This window comes from Stegostoma tigrinum, unplaced genomic scaffold (assembly GCF_030684315.1).
Source record: "Stegostoma tigrinum isolate sSteTig4 unplaced genomic scaffold, sSteTig4.hap1 scaffold_80, whole genome shotgun sequence".
Classification (NCBI taxonomy): domain Eukaryota; kingdom Metazoa; phylum Chordata; class Chondrichthyes; order Orectolobiformes; family Stegostomatidae; genus Stegostoma; species Stegostoma tigrinum.
The window spans coordinates 1,471,044-1,490,134 of NW_026728747.1; the positions used below are offsets into that span (position 1 = coordinate 1,471,044).

The following is a 19,091-nucleotide window of genomic DNA, read 5'->3' on the forward strand; positions in this document are numbered from 1 at the left end:
GCTGTTAATTTTTTGCACGGCGAGCTGCAGAATATTAACCAGTCTCACACCATTGCCATCACCTTGCCCTTGCAGATGCGGATAAAGTTCTCCAAGCTGACAGAAATTGAAAGCACTCGCATCCTGTGACGATGGTAAGTTTACTTTCTTAAAAAAAAATGCTTGCAGCTTAATTGGCATAATAAAGAGCACAGGGGCTCTGGTTAACACTGCTGCCTCATGGCACCAACAACTTGGGTTCAATTCCGCCCTTAGGTCACTGTCTGTGTGGAGTTTGCACATTGTCCATGTGTCTGCATGGGTTTTCTCCGGGTGCTCGAGTTTCCTCCCACGGTGAAAAGATGTGCAAGTTAGGTGGATTGGCCATGCTAAATTTCCCAAGGTGTTCAGTGATGTGTAGGTTAGGTGAGTTATAGGTGGATGGGTCTGGGTGGGAAGCTTTGAGGGGCAGTGTGGACGTGTTGGGCTGACGGACCTGTTTCCACACTGTAAGGATTCCCTGAATCATGATTCTATCATTTTACTGAGCGCAAAGGTACAATATTAGCCGGTCATATTTGTCTCACCTCTTTACACATTGACAAGAAAGCTTTAATTTCAGTTTCTATGCATTTGCAACGTGTCTGCTGTCTCTAACCAGGCTGACTATATCTCCTTCTCTAATGCGCATCTCCTGTCCCCTAACACCAAGAGGTGACACTTGCTTTTCGTTTCGTACAATCAGTAAAACAATAGCCTCCATATTACAGCCAGCGGCTTCTCTTAATGCTCACACACGGTTCTTTTTTTCCTCCAGGTATTGACCACTCATCATTTCTTATTCCTCATCTCATCTCTCTCTCATGCTCTCTCTCTCTCTCTCATGCTCTCCCTCTCTCCCTCTCTCCCTCTCTCCCTCTCTCCCTCTCTCCCTCTCTCCCTCTCTCCCTCTCTCCCTCTCTCCCTCTCTCCCTCTCTCCCTCTCTCCCTCTCTCCCTCTCTCCCTCTCTCCCTCTCTCCCTCCCTCTCTCCCTGTCATTATCTCTCCTCTCCCTGTTATCCCCCATCACTTGACTCACAGGCACAAACAGAAGAATGGAAGGCTGGTTTGCATAATGGACTATGCTGTGTTCACGACTCTGTAGTTTCTTATGACCTGAGGATGAGCTGTTGCCAAACCATGCCGTGATAGGTTGCTTTCTATGGTACATCAATAATTGTTGTCCTTGTGGACACACTGAATTGCCTTAGCCTCTTGGGGAAATAGAGACATTGGTGTGCTTTTTTGCCCATTGTGACGATCTGGGTGGACCAGGAGAGATCGTTGGTGATCAACACTCTCAACTATCTCCACCTCAGCAACATCTCTCTCACTGTCTGATGCAGGCGTGCTCACACTCACATTCTGTCGCCCATTCTGTCTGTCTGTCTGTCTCTCTCTCCCTCATTGCCCATCTCTCTCGCTCTGTCTGTCGCGCGCTCGCTCTCTCCAATTCTGCCTGGAAGAAGAAAGGCAAGAGCCATAATAAATAGGGATTGTTCAGCTAGAGGAACCATGCTGTGATATGCATCCAGATAGGATGCTTTCTCTGGTACATCAATGAAAGTTGTCCTTGTGGACACACCAAACTGCCTTAGCCCCCTGGCAAGTAGAGACAAATGGTGTGCTTTTTTGCTCATTGCAACGATCTGGGTGGACCAGATTTTTCACAGTCGTACCTGTGACTCCATTGTGGCATATTAACCAGGTCAACAATGTCATTAAGGGGATCCTGAAGGAGGAGGACCGTAAGACACAGCTCGATGTACACATTGGTAAGATGAGTGATTTGGTTTGGGGTAACGCTTGCACCAAGCGTTCTGAGAGCTAGGCAGTGGATTAAATAGCAGGACCTGTAAAGTTGTAATCTCTGGATTATTCCTGGTGCCACATGCTGAGAAGGCAAGAAAAAGGGGAAGAAAACAGATGAATGCTTGGCTCAAGTGTTTGTGTTTGGGGAGGGATTTAGACTCCTGGATCTGAAGGAGAATTTGTGAGGATGGTATGTCCTCTACAAGTGGGCTGGTCTGCAGCTGAAGCAGAAAGGAACCAAAATCCTTGCACAAGGGTTTGCTAATGTTGTGAGGAATTTAAGCTATCGGCCTTGCAAGCAGTGGGCAGTTGAAGAGCAGGGAATTCACTGAGGGGTGAGAAGCTAATAAAATAATAATTATATTCTGGGATTTCAACTGCACAACATTAATTGAGATTAGATAAAAGTTTGACTTGGGAAATAATTCTTTAAATACATTTGATAGATTATTTTACATGAACATGGAGATGAGCTTGTAAGGGACAGTGCAATGCTGGACCTATTTCTGGGACACAAAGCCAGTGTTCCTTTGGCCCTCGATGTTGCGCCGACCTGTGAACTAATCTTAACCCATCCCCCAACACTATCCCATCATCATCCATATGCTTATCCAAGGACTGTTTAAATGCCCCCAATGTGGCTGAGTGAACTACATCAGCAGGCAGGGCGATCCTTACCGCTCTCTGACTAAAGAACCTGCCTTTGACATCTATCTCAAATCTATTATCCCTCAATGCGTAGCTCTGCCCCCTCAGACAAGCTGATGCCATCATCCTCAGAAAAAGGCTCTCACTGTCCACACTATCTAGTCCACTGATCATCTTGTATGTCTCTATTAAATCCCCTCTGAACCTCCTTCTCTCCAATGAGAACAGACCTAAGACCCTCAGCCTTTCTTCCTCACGGTTCTTCACGGTTACAAATGTTAGTGCTGGAGAATGACGTGTATAATGCGCACAATATGAACATCATCCAGTTAATGTCAAGGAATAAACGGCCAGATGTTGAATAAAATTTTGTGACCGTCAATCTCGTAGAGTCATACAGCATAGAAACACCATATCTATGCCTACCAACAAACACCAAACTGCACTAATCTCATTTATCTACACTTGGTCCAGAGCCTACTTTGACCTAGCATTTTAAATGCTCATCCCAGATGCTTTTTAAATGTTGAGAATACCTGCCTCTACTGCCCTCTCAGGCAGCGTGCTCCATACGTCTACCAGTTTTGACATGAAAAAGCTTTTCCTCAGACTTCCTCACCTTAAACTTGTGCCATCTGGTTTCATCCTCACCTTAACCTTGTGCCATCTGGTCTTAGACACATGTGCCCTGGGGAAAGGATTCTCACAATGTATTCTGCCTGTGCCTGTCATAATTTTCTATGCCTCAATCAGATCAGAGGAATTGAGTATAAGAGCAAAGTGGTCCTTCTGCAGCTGTACGGGGCCCTGGTGAGACCACACCTGGAATACTGTGTGCAGTTTTAGTCTCCCAATTTGAGGAATGACATTCTTGCTATTGAGGGAGTGCAGCGTAGGTTCACAAGGTCAATTCCCGGAATGGCGGGACTATCATATGTTGAAAGATTGGAGCGACTGGGCTTGTGTCCTCTCGAGTTTAGAAGGATGAGAGGGGATCTGATTTAGACGGATAGGATTATGAATGGATTGGACACTGTGGAGGCAGGAAGCATTTTTCTGCTGATGGGTGAGTCCAAGAGGGAGAGAGAAAACAGGAAATTGTAGACCGGTTAGACTGATGTCAGTAGTGGGAACGATGCTGGAGTGAATTATAAAAGATGAAATTACAACTCATTTGGATAGCCGTGACAGGATAGGTCAGAGTCAGCATGGATTTACAAAGGGGAAATTGTGCTTGACGAATCTTCTGGAATTTTTTGAGTATGTAACTATGAATATAGACAAGGGAGAACCAGTGGATGTAGTGAACCTGGACTTTAAGAAAGCCTTTGATAAAGTCCCACATTGGAGACTAGTGAGCAAAGTCAGGGCACATGTTATTGGGGGCAAAATACTGACTTGGATTATAAATTGGCTGGCTGACAGGAAACAAAGAGTCGTGATGAACGGGTCCCTTTCGGAATGGCAGGCAGTGGCCAGTGGGGTACCACAAGGTTCGGTGCTGGGACCACAGCTGTTTACAATATCCATTAATGATAGAGATGAAGGCATTAAAAGTAATCTTAGCAAATTTTCCAATGACACAAAGCTGGGTGGCAGTGTGAAATGTGAGGAGGATGTTATGAGAATACAGGATGACTTGGATTGGCTTGGTGAGTGGACGGATGGCTGACAGATGCAGTTTAATGTTAATAAATGTGTGGTTATCCACTTTTTTGGTAGCAAGAACAGGAAGGCAGATTACTATCTCAATGGAGTCAAGTTGGTAAAGGGGAAGTACAATGTGATCTTGGTGTTCTTGTACATTAGTCAATGAAAGCAAGCATGCAGGTACAGCAGACAGTGAAGAAAGCCAATGGCATGCTGGCCTTCATAACAAGAGGAATTGAGTATAGGAGCAAAGACGTCCTTCTGCAGCTGTACAGGGACCTAGCTTAGAAGGATGAGAGGGGGTCTGATTGAGATGCAGAAGATTATTAAAGGATTGGACACTCTGGAGGCAGGAAGCATGTTTCCGCTGATGGGTGAGTCCAGAACCAGAGGTTCTGTTTAAAAATAAGGGGTAGGCCATTTAGAACAGAGTTGAGGAAAACCTTCTTCACTCAGAGAGTGGTGGATATATGGAATGCTCAGCCCCAGAAGGCTGTGGAGGCCAAGTCTCTGGATCGTTTCAAGAAAAAGATGGATCGATCTCTTCAAGATAGTGGAATCAAGGGTTATGGGGATAAGGCAGGGACAGGATACGGTTTGTGGATGATCAGTCATGATTATAATGAATGGTGGTGCTGGCTTGAAGGGCCGAATGGCCTACTCCTGCACCTGTTGTCTGTTGTAAAAGTTAATTGTAGAAGAATGATTAAGATGGTCCCATATATATGGTGTTGGCAGCTGGTTCACATTGGGAAAACAACATGGTTGATCTTGATTCTACTCCTACTTGTTACACAGAAGCCTCTTCGAGCAACAATTCTTGAATGCCACAATGATGCCACCCGAAGGTTGCAGGAACAGCAACTCATATTCAGCTTGGGAACCCTGCAGCCCAATGGTATCAATGTGGACTTCACCAGCTTCAAAATCTCCCCTTCCCCCACCGCATCCTAAAACCAGCCCAGTTCGTCCCCTCCCCCCACTGCACCACACAACCAGCCCAGCTCTTCCGCTCCACCCACTGCATCCCAAAACCAGTCCAACCTGTCTCTGCCTCCCTAACCTGTTCTTCCTCTCACCCATCCCTTCCTCCCACCCCAAGCTGCACCTCCATCTCCTACCTACTAACCTCATGCCACCTCCTTGACCTGCCCGTCTTCCCTGGACTGACCTATCCCCTCCCTACCTCCCCACCTATACTCTCCTCTCCACAAACTATCTTCTTTTCTCTCCATCTTCGGTCCGCCTCCCCCTCTCTCCCTATTTATTCCAGAACCCTCACCCCATCCCCCTCTCTGATGAAGGGTCTAGGCCCAAAACGTCAGCTTTTGTGCTCCTGAGATGCTGCTGGGCCTGCTGTGTTCATCCAGCCTCACATTTTATTATTCTTGAATGTTGATGGGACGTTGAAATGCAGGTAGATTATCGTGATCACTTGTTGAAAATGGATAGCAGCTAGTAGTTCTCTTTCGTCTCAACTAGTGACCAGTAGGCAACGGTCAAACAGTACCTAACCCAGAGGTCACAAGCTCCTCTGAGACATGATGTTAGTTGAGCCTCATGAATAACTACCTGCAGATGGACTATCTGCAGATAAAGCATGGTATTAAATCTCACATATACTGCTCTGAACCGTTTTAATCGAAGTATTTATCACTCGTTGCATAGAAACAGATCACAAAACTGAAATGGCATATGCACAAATACCAGCGTAGAAGTTCTTTACAGTAGCATTTTGTTTAAAGTTGTATTTGTAAAATAAAAGGGTGAAATATTAACTTTCACAAATCATATTAACATGCTGTAGAAATCTGTGGAAGTGAGAAATTTGTTTTTTGATTCAATACATGTCTGACAAATGACAATTCAAAGAGATCTTTGTTTCAGCTGGAGTGGGTTGTGGAGTCAACCTCATCAGGGGCATTTAAGTGACTATTTGACAGGCATATGGGTGATAATACAAGATAGGGGTGGAGGTTAGATAGACCTGAGGTTTAGGGTAAAAGTTCAGCACAGCATCATGGGCTGAAGGGCCTGTACTGTTCTATGTTCTATGTATCTTATGCTGTATTCAAATAAGTAAAGTCAGTCAGTGACATTCTGTAACTTCCTTTTCCAGGGGTAGGAGTGGAAGAATCAGAGTGTTTCTTTGAAAATTGGCTTGATGTGTCTGTCCAAGGGTCATCTGGAGGAAAAAATACAAGTGTAAGTACTAAATCTATCATTGCTGATACACATGTAAACTGTAGATTTAACTGTACGTAAACTTTGTTTAACAAACTAGCCCACTCAATAAACTGACAAAAATTACACACCAGATGTTTACTGTATTCTCATCATCTCTGTGATGTCTGGTGAGGGTGCAAGTGAGAAGGCTCCCTGCCAGTAAGTTTGAGTTAAGGCGAAGTTGCATCATTACTGAAGTTATTTATGCTGTAAATGAAGGAGAACAGTAATGTGTATATCCCATGCATTATGTTCCTGTTATTGAGTGTGTGTTTTTTGTGTGTGTGGACCTATTGATCAACTGGAATTTTTGATTATTCAGCCCATTCCTGGTACCACGGGTACTGTTTAACAAAAGGTTTGCTGTCTTAGTATATTTCTCTATTTAGTCACTGCCACTATTAATGTTAAGTTATAGCGTGGTCTTTGCAGAATCTGCACAGTGCATTCCTGCTGGATAAATGATGCACTACATCTGTCTGATGCCATTGCTTCTCAACGACACCATCTTAGCAGCTGTTTTTGTTACCAATAATGTTTTCATCATTAGAATACTTGGAAAATATTCAGAAGTGCTGTATGACTCTACTGCTCACTTGCAGCAGTGATAACACTTAATGTGAGGTCATGTTTTTCCCCATTTGATGTTCTATTGTCAACAATGTATCTCACAACTAATGGGCATATTTCATTGAAACCTGGTCTGTACAGGTATGGTCCAAGGAAGAACTGATTAGTTTTTGACAGATCTAGATTTATTTCTCTATTTTTTAAAAACATCAGTTAAAATTTGTTGTATAGGCAAATGATCATCTTTCTAGAATATTGTTGATTGATTTAGAATGTTGTGGATTGTGACAGCCCTGATAGTAGAATTTTTCATAACTATCAAAATATGAGCAGAATTTTCAGAGCAGATTATCAAATTGGCCTGAAGCTTTCTCAGTGAGATGGAAGCTTTTAATAAAAGGATTTATTTTGTCGGCCTTGCATTTACAAAGAATCAGTCAAGTGGAGAAATGTCTCAAAGAAAAGCTGTGTAATTGTAGAGTCATGGATGTTTGTTGCACAGGAGGAGGCCGTGCGGTCTGTCGTTACTGCACTACTCAACAAAGATCTGTCTACATTGAACTCACATGGCATTTATTTCCTTTTTGATTGTTTGACCCATAGCCCTGGAGCCTACAGCAACACAAGTGATTATCTAAATACTGCTTAAATATTCAGACACTTTCTGAATCAGCCACACTTTCAGTCAGTGAGTTCATGTCAACTAATGGAAAAAGCAGCTTCCAGTTATCCTTTCTATGCCCTTCAAAATCTTAAACACCTTTTACCAGGTCCCCTTGTCTGCTCCAATCTTGTCATCAGTCAGATGGGCAGGTCAGTGGCAGATTGATATAGCCTGAAGAAGGAATAAGATAAGAGAGTACTTAATGTGGCAAAGCCTGTCGTGCCCGATGGAGGTCAGCTACAGCAGTCAGCAGTGAAGTCCACTGGCAAGGATGGGCGGGTTTTAGCCCAGCGCAGGGAATACAAACCATCACGGGGGAAGCCTCGTTCAGAGTGTCTGCAAACTCGTGGCTTAGGAAAGGACTGTAATAGAACATAGAACAGAACAGAACAGTACAGCACAGAACAGGCCCTTCAGCCCACAATGTTGTGCCGACCATTGATCCTCATGTATGCACCCTCAAATTTCTGTGACCATATGCATGTCCAGCAGTCTCTTAAATGACCCCAATGACCTTGCTTCCACAACTGCTGCTGGCAACGCATTCCATGCTCTCACAACTCTCTGTGTAAAGAACCCGCCTCTGACATCCCCTCTATACTTTCCACCAACCAGCTTAAAACTATGACCCCTCATGTTAGCCATTTCTGCCCTGGGAAATAGTCTCTGGCTATCAACTCTATCTATGCCTCTCATTATCTTGTATACCTCAATTAGGTCCCCTCTCCTCCTCCTTTTCTCCAATGAAAAGAGACCGAGCTCAGTCAACCTCTCTTCATAAGATAAGCCCTCCAGTCCAGGCAGCATCCTGGTAAACCTCTTCTGAACCCTCTCCAAAGCATCCACATCTTTCCTATAATAGGGCGCCCAGAACTGGACGCAGTATTCCAAGTGCGGTCTAACCAAAGTTTTATAGAGCTGCAACAAGATCTCATGACTCTTAAACTCAATCTCCCTGTTAATGAAAGCCAAAACACCATATGCTTTCTTAACAACCCTGTCCACTTGGGTGGCCATTTTAAGGGATCTATGTATCTGCACACCAAGATCCCTCTGTTCCTCCACACTGCCAAGAATCCTATCCTTAATCCTTTACTCAGCTTTCAAATTCGACCTTCCAAAATGCATCACCTCGCATTTATCCAGGTTGAACTCCATCTGCCACCTCTCAGCCCATCTCTGCATCCTGTCAATGTCCCGCTGCAGCCTACAACAGCCCTCTACACTGTCAACGACACCTCCGACCTTTGTGTCGTCTGCAAACTTGCTGACCCATCCTTCAATCCCCTCATCCAAGTCATTAATAAAAATTACAAACAGTAGAGGCCCAAGGACAGAGCCCTGTGGAACCCCACTCACCACTGACTTCCAGGCAGAATATTTTCCTTCTACTACCACTCGCTGTCTTCTGTTGGCCAGCCAATTCTGTATCCAAGCAGCTAAGTTCCCCTGTATCCCATTCCTCCTGACCTTCTGAATGAGCCTACCATGGGGAACCTTATCAAATGCCTTGCTGAAGTCCATATACATCACATCGACAGCTCGACCCTCATCAACTTTTCTAGTCACATCCTCAAAAAACTCGATAAGTTTTGTGAGACATGACCTACCCCTCACAAAGCCGTGTTGACTGTATTTGATCAAGCCATGCTCTTCCAGATGGTCGTAAATCCTATCCCTCAGAATCCTTTCTCACACCTTGCAGACGACAGACGTGAGACTTACTGGTCTGTAATTGCCGGAGATTTCCCTATTTCCTTTCTTGAAGAGAGGAATTACATTTGCCTCCCTCCAGTCCTCAGGTACGACTCCAGTGGAGAGTGATGTTTGACTTTTTAAACTTTTGTTTTTATTCTTCTACTGTTATACTAAGAAGACTGTAGTGCTGAATTTTTTAACTTATTCATTTATTTTTATCACATGGAGCATGGAACGGTACAGCACAGTACAGGCCCTTCAGCCCACGATGTTGTGCCGAACTTTTACCCTAATCCTGTGGTCAATCTAACCTCCGCCCCTACCTTATACTATCATCCATGTGCTTGTCTAATAGCCGATGAAATGCCCCTATTGAGGCTGACTCCACTCCCCTCTCCGGCATTGCATTCCACTCCCCTACGACTCTGAGTAAAGAAGGATGGATAAATTTTCTACTTCTGCAACTAAAATTGCGTACCAAGGTACTTTGTACCTGAGATGGCACCGTCTAAGGCAACTTTGTACTCTTTTCTTTGTACTCTTGTACCCTGTATTGAATGCATGTGATAATAAAATCTCACTCTAATGCATAGCAGGACACTGGGAAGCTTAGAGGAGAAAAGGGACCCTGGAGTGCTTGTTCATGAATTCCTGAAGGGGTCAGGTCAGGCTAGTAAGGGTTGTTACAAAGACATATGGGACACCTCCCTTTATCAGTTGTGGCATAAATTGTAAGAGTGGGAAGGTCACTTTGGAGTTGTTTAAAAGTTTGGTTAGGCCACAGCTGGAGTCGTGTGTGGCATTTTGGTCACCACCCATTAGGAAGGATGTAATTGCACTGGAGGGAATGAAAAGGATGTTGCATGTGTTGGAGCATTTTAGCTGTGAAGAAAGACTGGAAAAAATCACATTATTTTCTGTGAAGCAGAGAAGGTTTGGTGGGTGAATGGAGGTCCTGACAGAGGCATATAAGATTATGAGAGGTATAGATGGGTTGAATAGAAAGCATTGTTCCCCTTAGTTAAAGCATCAATAACAATAGAGCATAATTTTAAAGAGAAAGACGGGAATATTGAGGAGGTTTGAGGAAAATCGTTTTCATCCAGAGTGTGGTGAAGGTCTGGAGCGCATTGCCTGGGCGGGAAGTTGAAACAGGAAACCTCACAACCTTTGAAAAGTACTTGGATGAGCAGTTGACATGTCGTAATATTTAAGAGAATGGTCTCGTGTGTAAAAATGCGACTAGTATATGTTGCAGTGTATTTTTAGAGGTACAGCCTTAGTGGGCCATAGGACCTCTTCTGTACTATATGATTCCATGACAACCCCCAGCCCAGGCAGCTGGTTTTTTCAGTCATCTCCAGGATTACACCCTTCATAGTGTGATCCCTTGCGTTGTTCGCCGTCCCAAGTTCATTAGCTCACACTTTTCCTGGTTGAGTTCAATTGCTGTGCTCAGCTGACCAGTCTGTTGATCTCCTCCTGAAGTTTATTCTTCCTGTCTGTCAACCAATTTTGGATCCAGTGTGCCACTTTGCCTTTGATCCCATGGCTGTTATTTACATGGCCATTCCATCGATATCCTCCTCACTAAATTAGCCATTCGCTAGCAATACAGTCATACATCCTGTGTTTAAGCCCAAATGATGAATTAACTTGACAAATTTCAAGGGTCCTTGTGGAAAGCCCTGCACAACCCCACTCAAAGCAAACATCCTGTCAAATAGATATCCCTCTACCATCAATCACCCTGTGCTCTCTGCCACAGCCAGTTTTGGCTCCAGTGTGCCTCTTTGCCTTTGATCCCATGGCTGTTGTTTTCTTGCTCAATCTGCCAAGGGGGACTTTACTAAGCCCACATCAAATGCATAATGTGACCTCATCTTAACAAATCCATAGTGTTTATCCCTGATTATTTCTTGCAAGTACATTCTACCCCTAAGAATGCCTCTTTATAGCTTCACCAGTGCTGAGATTATTCTGACTGGCCTTTAATTTCCTGGTCTGTTCCTCTCTCCGTTTATTAATAGTGGGACAATGTTAATAGTGTTTCATTACTTCACGTGTGATTGACAAGGGTTTGAAAATTGCTGCCAGCGGCCCAGATATCTCCTCCCTCACTTCCCCCGCTAGCTGGTATACGTTTCAGTTCGCCCTGTAGATGTATCCACTTTTAAAGTTGCTCAACCAGCTGCATCTCCCTGTATCTTAACCTCTGATGCTCCGAGGTCCTCTGCCCTGATATCTTACTTGCAGTGTCCTTTTCCATTGTAAAGATTGACACAAAATATTCATTGAGGACCGTGCCGATGTTTTCCAGGTCCACACAAAGATTACCTCTGTGAAATGAACGAGGAGCTATTAGAGAGGTTTGAGATTTACAATCAAGAAAGAAATTGACAAAATGACTTCCTTGGAGAATCAGACAACATACATTGTCCATTGTTGTAAACAAACAGAAGTTTTTGTTTCCACAGTTGTTTGCAAATAGCCAATCAAGATCATAAAAATAATGTTTTAAGATGATTTACAAAGCAAGGCAATTGAGGAAGATGTATTGGATGTATTGAACTCTCAACTACCTCCCTTAAGTTTAGGAATGTCAGTATTTTTCTTCTGGATAACTTTTGCAGATATCTTCAAACAAGTAGCTGAACCCACAGATTTATGTGACCAACGAAGCCTGAGCCTTTTGCTTCACGATGCAGTCCAGATCCCTCGGCAGCTGGGTGAGGTAGCTTCATTTGGAGGCAGCACCATTGAACCAAGTGTCCGCAGTTGCTTCCAACATGTAAGTGTGCTCTGCACCAATTCATAATGTCAAGCGGGTCTACTTGCCAGTATGAATTTTGAGCTCATTTTCGTTTTGTTCACCTGCACATCTGCCAATGTGGTATATCGTATCCATTGCACCCGGTGTGGCCTCCGCTACATTGGGGAAACCAAGCAGAGGCTTAGGAACCACTTTGCAGAACACCTCCGCTTGGTTCGCAACAAACAACTGCACCTCCCAGTCGCGAACCATTTCAACTACCCCTCTCATTCCTCAGACGACATGTCCATCATGGGCCTCCTGCAGTGCCACAATGATGCCACCCGAAGGTTGCTGGAACAGCAACTCATATTCCGCTTGGAAACCCTGCAGCCCAATGGTATCAATGTGGACTTCACAAGCTTCAAAATCTCCCCTTCCCCCACTGCATCCCAAAACCAGCCCAGTTCTTCCCCTCCCCCAACTGCATCTCAAAACCAGCCCAGCCTGTTTCTGCTTCCCTAACTTGTTCTTCCTCCCACCCATCCCTTCCTCCCATCTCAAGCTGCACCTCCTTTTCCTACCTACTAACCTCATCCCACCTCCTTGACCTGTCTGTCTTCCCTGGACTGACCTATCCCCTCCCTACCTCCCCACCTGTACACTCCTGTCTACCTATCTTCTTTTTTATCCATCTTCGGTCCGCCTCCCCCTCTCTCCTTATTTATTCCAGTTCCCTCTCCCCATGCCCCTCTCTGATGAAGGGTCTAGGCCCGAAACGTCAGCTTTTGTGCTCCTGAGATGCTGCTTGGCCTGCTGTGTTCATCCAGCTCCACACTTTGTTATCTTGCACTATTGATATGGACTGGTTTGTCACTAGAATTTATTACCCAGGCAAAGTGTGTCACGACTTCAGTTGATCTGAGCTCTTAACAGCAGGTGGAGCCTCAAGTTAATGCCTCTTCTGAATGCTGGCATCTCCGACAATCCAAATTCCTCAGTACTTCATTGAAGTATTACCCTAAAAATTATGCTTAAATATAAATTACAGCTTGAAGCCATAACCTTCTAATTTATTGTTGAGAGCTCTACTAGTTTATAACAGAACTAGAACAGACCTGGAATGGATACGGGATGGTTTTCTTGAGCAATATGTTGAGGAACCAACTGGAAAGCAGTGCATCTAAGACTGGGTGCTGTGTAATGAGAAGGGAATCATTGCCAATCTAGCTGTGCAAGATTTCTTCGAGATGAGTGGCCGCAACATGATAGAATTTTTTCAATCAAGATGGAGAGTGTGAGAGTTGACTTGGAGACCAGGGTGCTGCATCTTAATAATGAAAGCTGAAGATATGAGGCATGAAATTAGCCTTGATAGATCACAAAGAGTTGCTTAAAGGGATGACAGTGGATAGGCAATGGCAAACATTTAAGGAGCACGTGGGCGGACTACAACAACTGTTTATTCCTGTCTGGCATGAAAGCAAAATGGGTAAGAGGACCAATCCATGACTTAACAAAGGCAATTAGCGATAGTATCTGATCCATGGAAACAACATTTGAGGATTGGCAGCATAGTAGAATTTAGCAAAGAAGGACCAAGGGATTGATTAAGAAGGGGTAAATGCAGTAAAGTAAGCATACAGGGAACATAAAGACTGACAGAGTTTCTATAGATACGTGAAGAGAAAGAGACTGGTAAAGACAAATGTTAGGAAGGGGGTTGACCAGTCAAGGGAAGACAGACAGGTCAAGGAGGCAGGGCTGACGCTGGTAGGTAGGAGGTGGGGTGGGGTTAGGGTGTAACCCTAACCCGAACTCTCACCCTAATCTCCACCCCACCTCCTACCTACCAGCATCATCCCCTCCTCCTTGACCTGTCTGTCTTCCCTTGACTGATGAACCTCCATCATAACTCCCCAACAACACTCACCTTTACTGGCTCCAGCACCGCCTCTTTGATCTGTCTCCACCTATCTTCTCCTCTATCCATCTTCTATCCACCTCCCCTTCTCTCTTTATTTATTTCAGAATCCCGTTCCCCTCCCCCATTTCTGAAAAAGGGCCCAAACCCGAAACGTCATCTTTCCTGCTCCTCTGATACCGCTTGGCCAGCTGTGTTCATCCGGCTCCACACCTTGTTATCTCAGATTCTCCAGCATTGGCAGTTCCTCCCGTCTCTGAAATGGTCTGTTGGCCTTCGTTCCGAGAGGTTTCGAGTACAGAAGCCAGAATGTGGTGTTGCAGTTACGCAGCACCTTGGTGAAGCCGCACCTAAAATAGTGTGTGCAGTTTTGTGCTCCTTTTCTGCGGAAGGATGCTGTTGCTCTCATAGTTTATCAGTGCAGCGCATGTTTATCAGCCTGTTTCCCGGAATGGCAGGTCTGATGTATGATCAGAGATTGACTCGGTTAGGATTGTTCTCGCTGGAATTCAAATGAATGAGGTGACTTATAAAATTCGAACAGGACTGGACAGGATAGATGCAGTTCCCAGTGGTGGGTGTGTCCAGAACCAGGGGTCACAGTATGAGGATTCAGGATAGACGATTTCGGAGGTATTTCTTCACCCAAAGAATGGTGAGTCCGTGGAAATCATTACCAAAGCAAGCAGTTCATGTCAAAACATTGAACGTATTCAAGATATGGCTAGATATAACACTTGGGGTGAATGGGATCAAGTGTTATGGAGAGAAAGCAGGATTAGGCTGTTGAGTTGGATGATCAGTCATGATCATGAAGAATGGTGGAGCAGGCTCAAAGAGCCATTTGGCCTCCTCCCTCCTCCTAGCTTCCATGTTTACAATAGTCACTCTCTGAAATGCAAAGCTTGAGCAATTGTGCAACTTTGAACTGGGTGCTGGTAGTTTGGTCAGTAACGAAGTTAGGTAAGGCTCGGCAGGACAGTGCTCATTGTTGTTTCTAACATTTTCACCGTGCAGGACTTAGTCCTTGCTCTGCTTCAAGCGAAGAAGTGAGCTAATTGGAGATATCTACAACTTGTTAAGGTTCCAAAGGTTTAAAGTGATGTGGGGATGTGTGGTATTGCTCATAAAGTACATCATGAAGATAAATAAGATAAAAGATAAAAGAATGACGAGAGTAAGATGAGGGCCAATCAAGGACAGTAGTGGGAAGTTGTGTGTGGAGTCAGAGGAGATAGGGGAAGCACTAATTGAATATTTTTTGACAGTATTCACTCTGGAAAACGACAATGTTGTCGAGGAGAATACTGAGATACAGGCTACTCGACTAGCGTTTTGTACAGTCACGGGATTTATAGGGATTGACTTCCGGAGCCATGATGTCATGCTCCAACTGTACAAAATGCTAGTGCAGCCTCATTTGGAATATTGCGTGCAGTTCTGGTCGCCCCATGACAGGAAGGATGTTGAAGCATTGGAAAAGGTGCAGAGGAGATTTACCAGGATGCAGCCTGGTCTGGAGCACAGGCCCTATGAAGAAAGGCTGAGAGACTTGGGTCTGTTCTCATTGGAGAAAAGGAGGCTAAGGGGGGATTTAATAGAGACATATAAGATGATCAGAAAATTAGATATTGTGGACAGTGAGAGTCTTTTTCAGAGGATGATGATTTCAGCTTGTACAAGGGGGCATAGCTACAAATTGAGGGGTGATAGATTTAAGACAGATGTCAGAGGCAGGTTCTTTACTCAGAGAGTGCTATGGGCGTGGAATGCCCCGCATGCCAAAGTAGTTAACTCAGCCACATTAGGGGCATTTCAACAGTCCTTGGATAAGCATATGGATAATGATGGGATTGTGTCAGGGGAGGGGCTTAGATTAGTTCACAGGTCGGCGCAACGTCGAGGGCCGAAGGGCCTGTTCTGTGCCGTATTGTTCTATGTTCTATGTTCTATAATGGATATCACAAGTAGATGACTGATGTGTATACTGTGCATTGTCAAATGGTTCAAATTTTAGAACTGAAAAGTGCCTGGTCTACCTCAAATTGCCATGGAAAACCAAAGCTTCTCAAAAGTTTGAGCTTAAGCAAGTAATTCATGCTGCTGCTGTATAGTGGTTATGTGAATGGTATTTTCCCCTAGCAGGATGCTGTTGTCAGTCCAAAAATAATCCTCATTGCATTGACCAACATTGTCTATGAAATTTGCAGCCAGTATTATGCCAGACATATAGGTCATATATGATAATGATTGGCCGACTGAAAACTGCTTGTTTGTAATGAGCAGAGCACACCGCACCGGCACGTGTGAGATGCTTTCTCTTTTCCACAACCAAGGACCCCAACATGGTTCGCAGAACTTTCACTTTGATCCATTTCACAAAATTCGGCCCTCATCCATTCCACCTATCCCAGAATCATAAATTCTCCTTATTCTCAGCTTGTCCCTCCATCAACCTCTGCGTTCAGCAGATTATCTTCCAGCATCTTCACCAGTATCCCCTTTCAGCATTCCAAAGTGACCATTTCCTCAGTCACCAAGCAAGGTCCCAAATACACTTGTAAAGTGAAACAGCGATTTACCCGTACTTCATCTGTTCAAACATACAGGTATATTCAATTTTTCCAGTGTTTTCTCTGCAAAGGGGAAATGATACATTGATTAGGTGATTATCCTGCGGTACACCCTCATTCAGTCCACAAGAGTGGACTTGTCAACCACACGACATGTTTTTCTTCTCGTATAAATTATTCCAATTGTTTGAAATATCATGTTCTTGCGTTTGTTCCATTGGGTGTAAGACAAAACTGCTTTGGTAATAAAAGTCTCTCTGAAATGAAAGACACAAATGTAAGGTATTTCCGGCTGGTAGACAGGAGGTCGGAAAACTCCCAAAAATTCTCAAGGGAATGCTTGTGATGAGGTGGAGGGTAGAAGAAATTATGTTACGAAACATTATTTTTTGCAAAAGCTTGGTAACACAATGGTAATTTTTTTTTAAAAAATCAAAGGTTGTGTCCAGAAGAGGTGTGAATAGCTACATAGGCATCTGAATGCAAAAAGGGATACAGGAGCAAGATGGAAGCGTAGGTTCTGATCTAAATTGGTTGAACTTAATATTGGACCAGAAGGCTAGAAAGTGACAAGACAGATGATGAAGTCTTGTTCCTCAAACTTGTATTAAGGTTGTTGACTAATTGATTGATTTATTGTCACGTGTACCAAAGTAGAGTGAAAATCTTTATTTATGAGTGGTACAGGCAGATCATAGTAAGCGAAGGATATACAGATGAAAATGACAGAGGCATGCAGGTTACATTGAACAGAGCATGCGCTCAGTGAGATCAATGTTAGCAAGATCAGCGTTATTTCAGGCTAGAGAGTCTATTTATCAGTCTGATAACAACTGGGAAGAAGCTGTTCCTAAAACTGTTGGTGTGCATGTGTTCAGGCTTCTGTACCTGGTGCCTGATGGAAGAGGATGTAGGAGATCATTACGTAGGTGCGATGGGTCTTTGGTGATGCTGGCTACCTTTCCGCAGCAGTGAGCCATGTAAATGGAGTCCTTGGATGAGAGGTTGGCTTCCGTGATGATCTGGGCTGTGCACACCCGCTTCTGTAGTTTCTCACAGTCCTGGGCAGAATAGTTGCCATACCAGGCCATTATACACTTGGACAATGTGCTTTTAATGGTGCATCTGTAGAAATTGGTCAGGCCAAATTTCCTGAGCCGCCCGAGGAAGGAGAGGCATTGTTGTGCCGCCTTGACCAACGTATTTTCGTGGAAAGTCCAGGACGGGTTGTTGATTATCGTCATACCGGGGAACTTGACACGCTCCACCCTCTCAACCTCAGTTCCATTGATATACATCAGGGCGTGTTCTCCTGTCTTTTGAAATCAGTGATCAGTTCTTTAGTTTTGCCGACATCGAGAGAGAGGTTGTTCTCTGCACCACGTCACCAAACCCTTTGCCTCCCTTCTGTATTTTGATTCATTGTTAGATATCCATCCCACTGCAGTGGTGTCGTCAGTTAACTTGCAGATGGCGTTAATTTGGAATTTGGCAACACAGTCATGGGTGCACAAGGAGTGCAGTAGGGGGCTGAGGAAACATCCTTAGAGGGCACTAGTGTTATTGTGGAGGAGGGGCAGTTACCTATCTTCACTGTGGTTTTGGGTCAGAAAGTTAAGGATCCAGTAGCAGAGGGCAGAGCAGAAACCTAGGTCATAGAGTTTTGAGATCAGTCTGGAGGGGATAATAGTGTTGAAGGTGGAGCTGCAGTCAATGAGCAGGATTCCTACATAGCTCATTGTGCACATTTCTGCCAACGACATCGGTAGAAAGAGGGTTCACTGAATCCCTACAGTGTAGAAACATTCAGCCCAACAGGTCCACACCTACCCCTGCAAGGCTAACAAACCTGGTAGCTATGGACAATTTAGTGTGGTCAATCCACCTAATTTGCACATCTTTGGACTGTGGTAGGAAACTGGAGCACCTAGCGAAAACCCTCACAGACATGGGGAGAATGTGTAAACGAAGAGTCACCCAAGGGTGGAATTGAGCCCAGGTCCCTGGTACTGTGAGGCAGTAGTGCCAACCACTGCACCACCTTGTTGCCCTTGAGACTTTCTCCAAGGCTACCCTTGTGTCTTAAGGGACTCTTTTCCCCCATTCTCACTAACACATTTATTATGTCGTACAATCCCGTAGCAGCAATATCTTTTAGAGTGTGGGAAGAAATGGGAGTAACTGGAGGAAACTCAAACAGTCATGGGGAGAATGCGCAAACTCCACACAGACAGTTGTCCACAACTGGAATCGATCCTGGGGCCCTGTCACTGTAAGGCAGTGGTGCTAACCACTCAGCCACTGTGCTGTGGCATTTAGGTCCTGCAAAATGAGTACAAGAACTAGAATGATGAATATTCAACCTTTCGCACAAAAAGTTGGTCAGAGCTAGGACTCATACTAATCACTGTAACACTGTTTCTGAGACAACAAGGTGGAGAGCTGGATGGACACAGCAGGACAAGCAGCATCAGAGGAGTAGGAAAGCTGATGTTTCTGAAGAAGGGTCTAGGCCCGAAACGTCAGCTTTCCTACTCCTCTGATGCTGCTTGGCC

At 44.5% G+C, this 19,091-nt stretch overlaps 1 long non-coding RNA gene across 2 annotated transcripts in view; it reads left to right on the forward strand.

Annotated features, from left to right (window-relative positions):
* Nucleotides 1-19,091, forward strand: part of LOC132209281 (uncharacterized) — a 48,639-nt gene that overhangs the window by 17,048 nt on the left and 12,500 nt on the right. For both annotated transcript variants that reach the window (XR_009445377.1, XR_009445376.1), the window contains 3 exons: nucleotides 76-134; nucleotides 6,249-6,334; nucleotides 11,921-12,078. This is a non-coding gene — a long non-coding RNA (uncharacterized LOC132209281). The remainder of the gene's footprint in view (nucleotides 1-75; nucleotides 135-6,248; nucleotides 6,335-11,920; nucleotides 12,079-19,091) is intronic.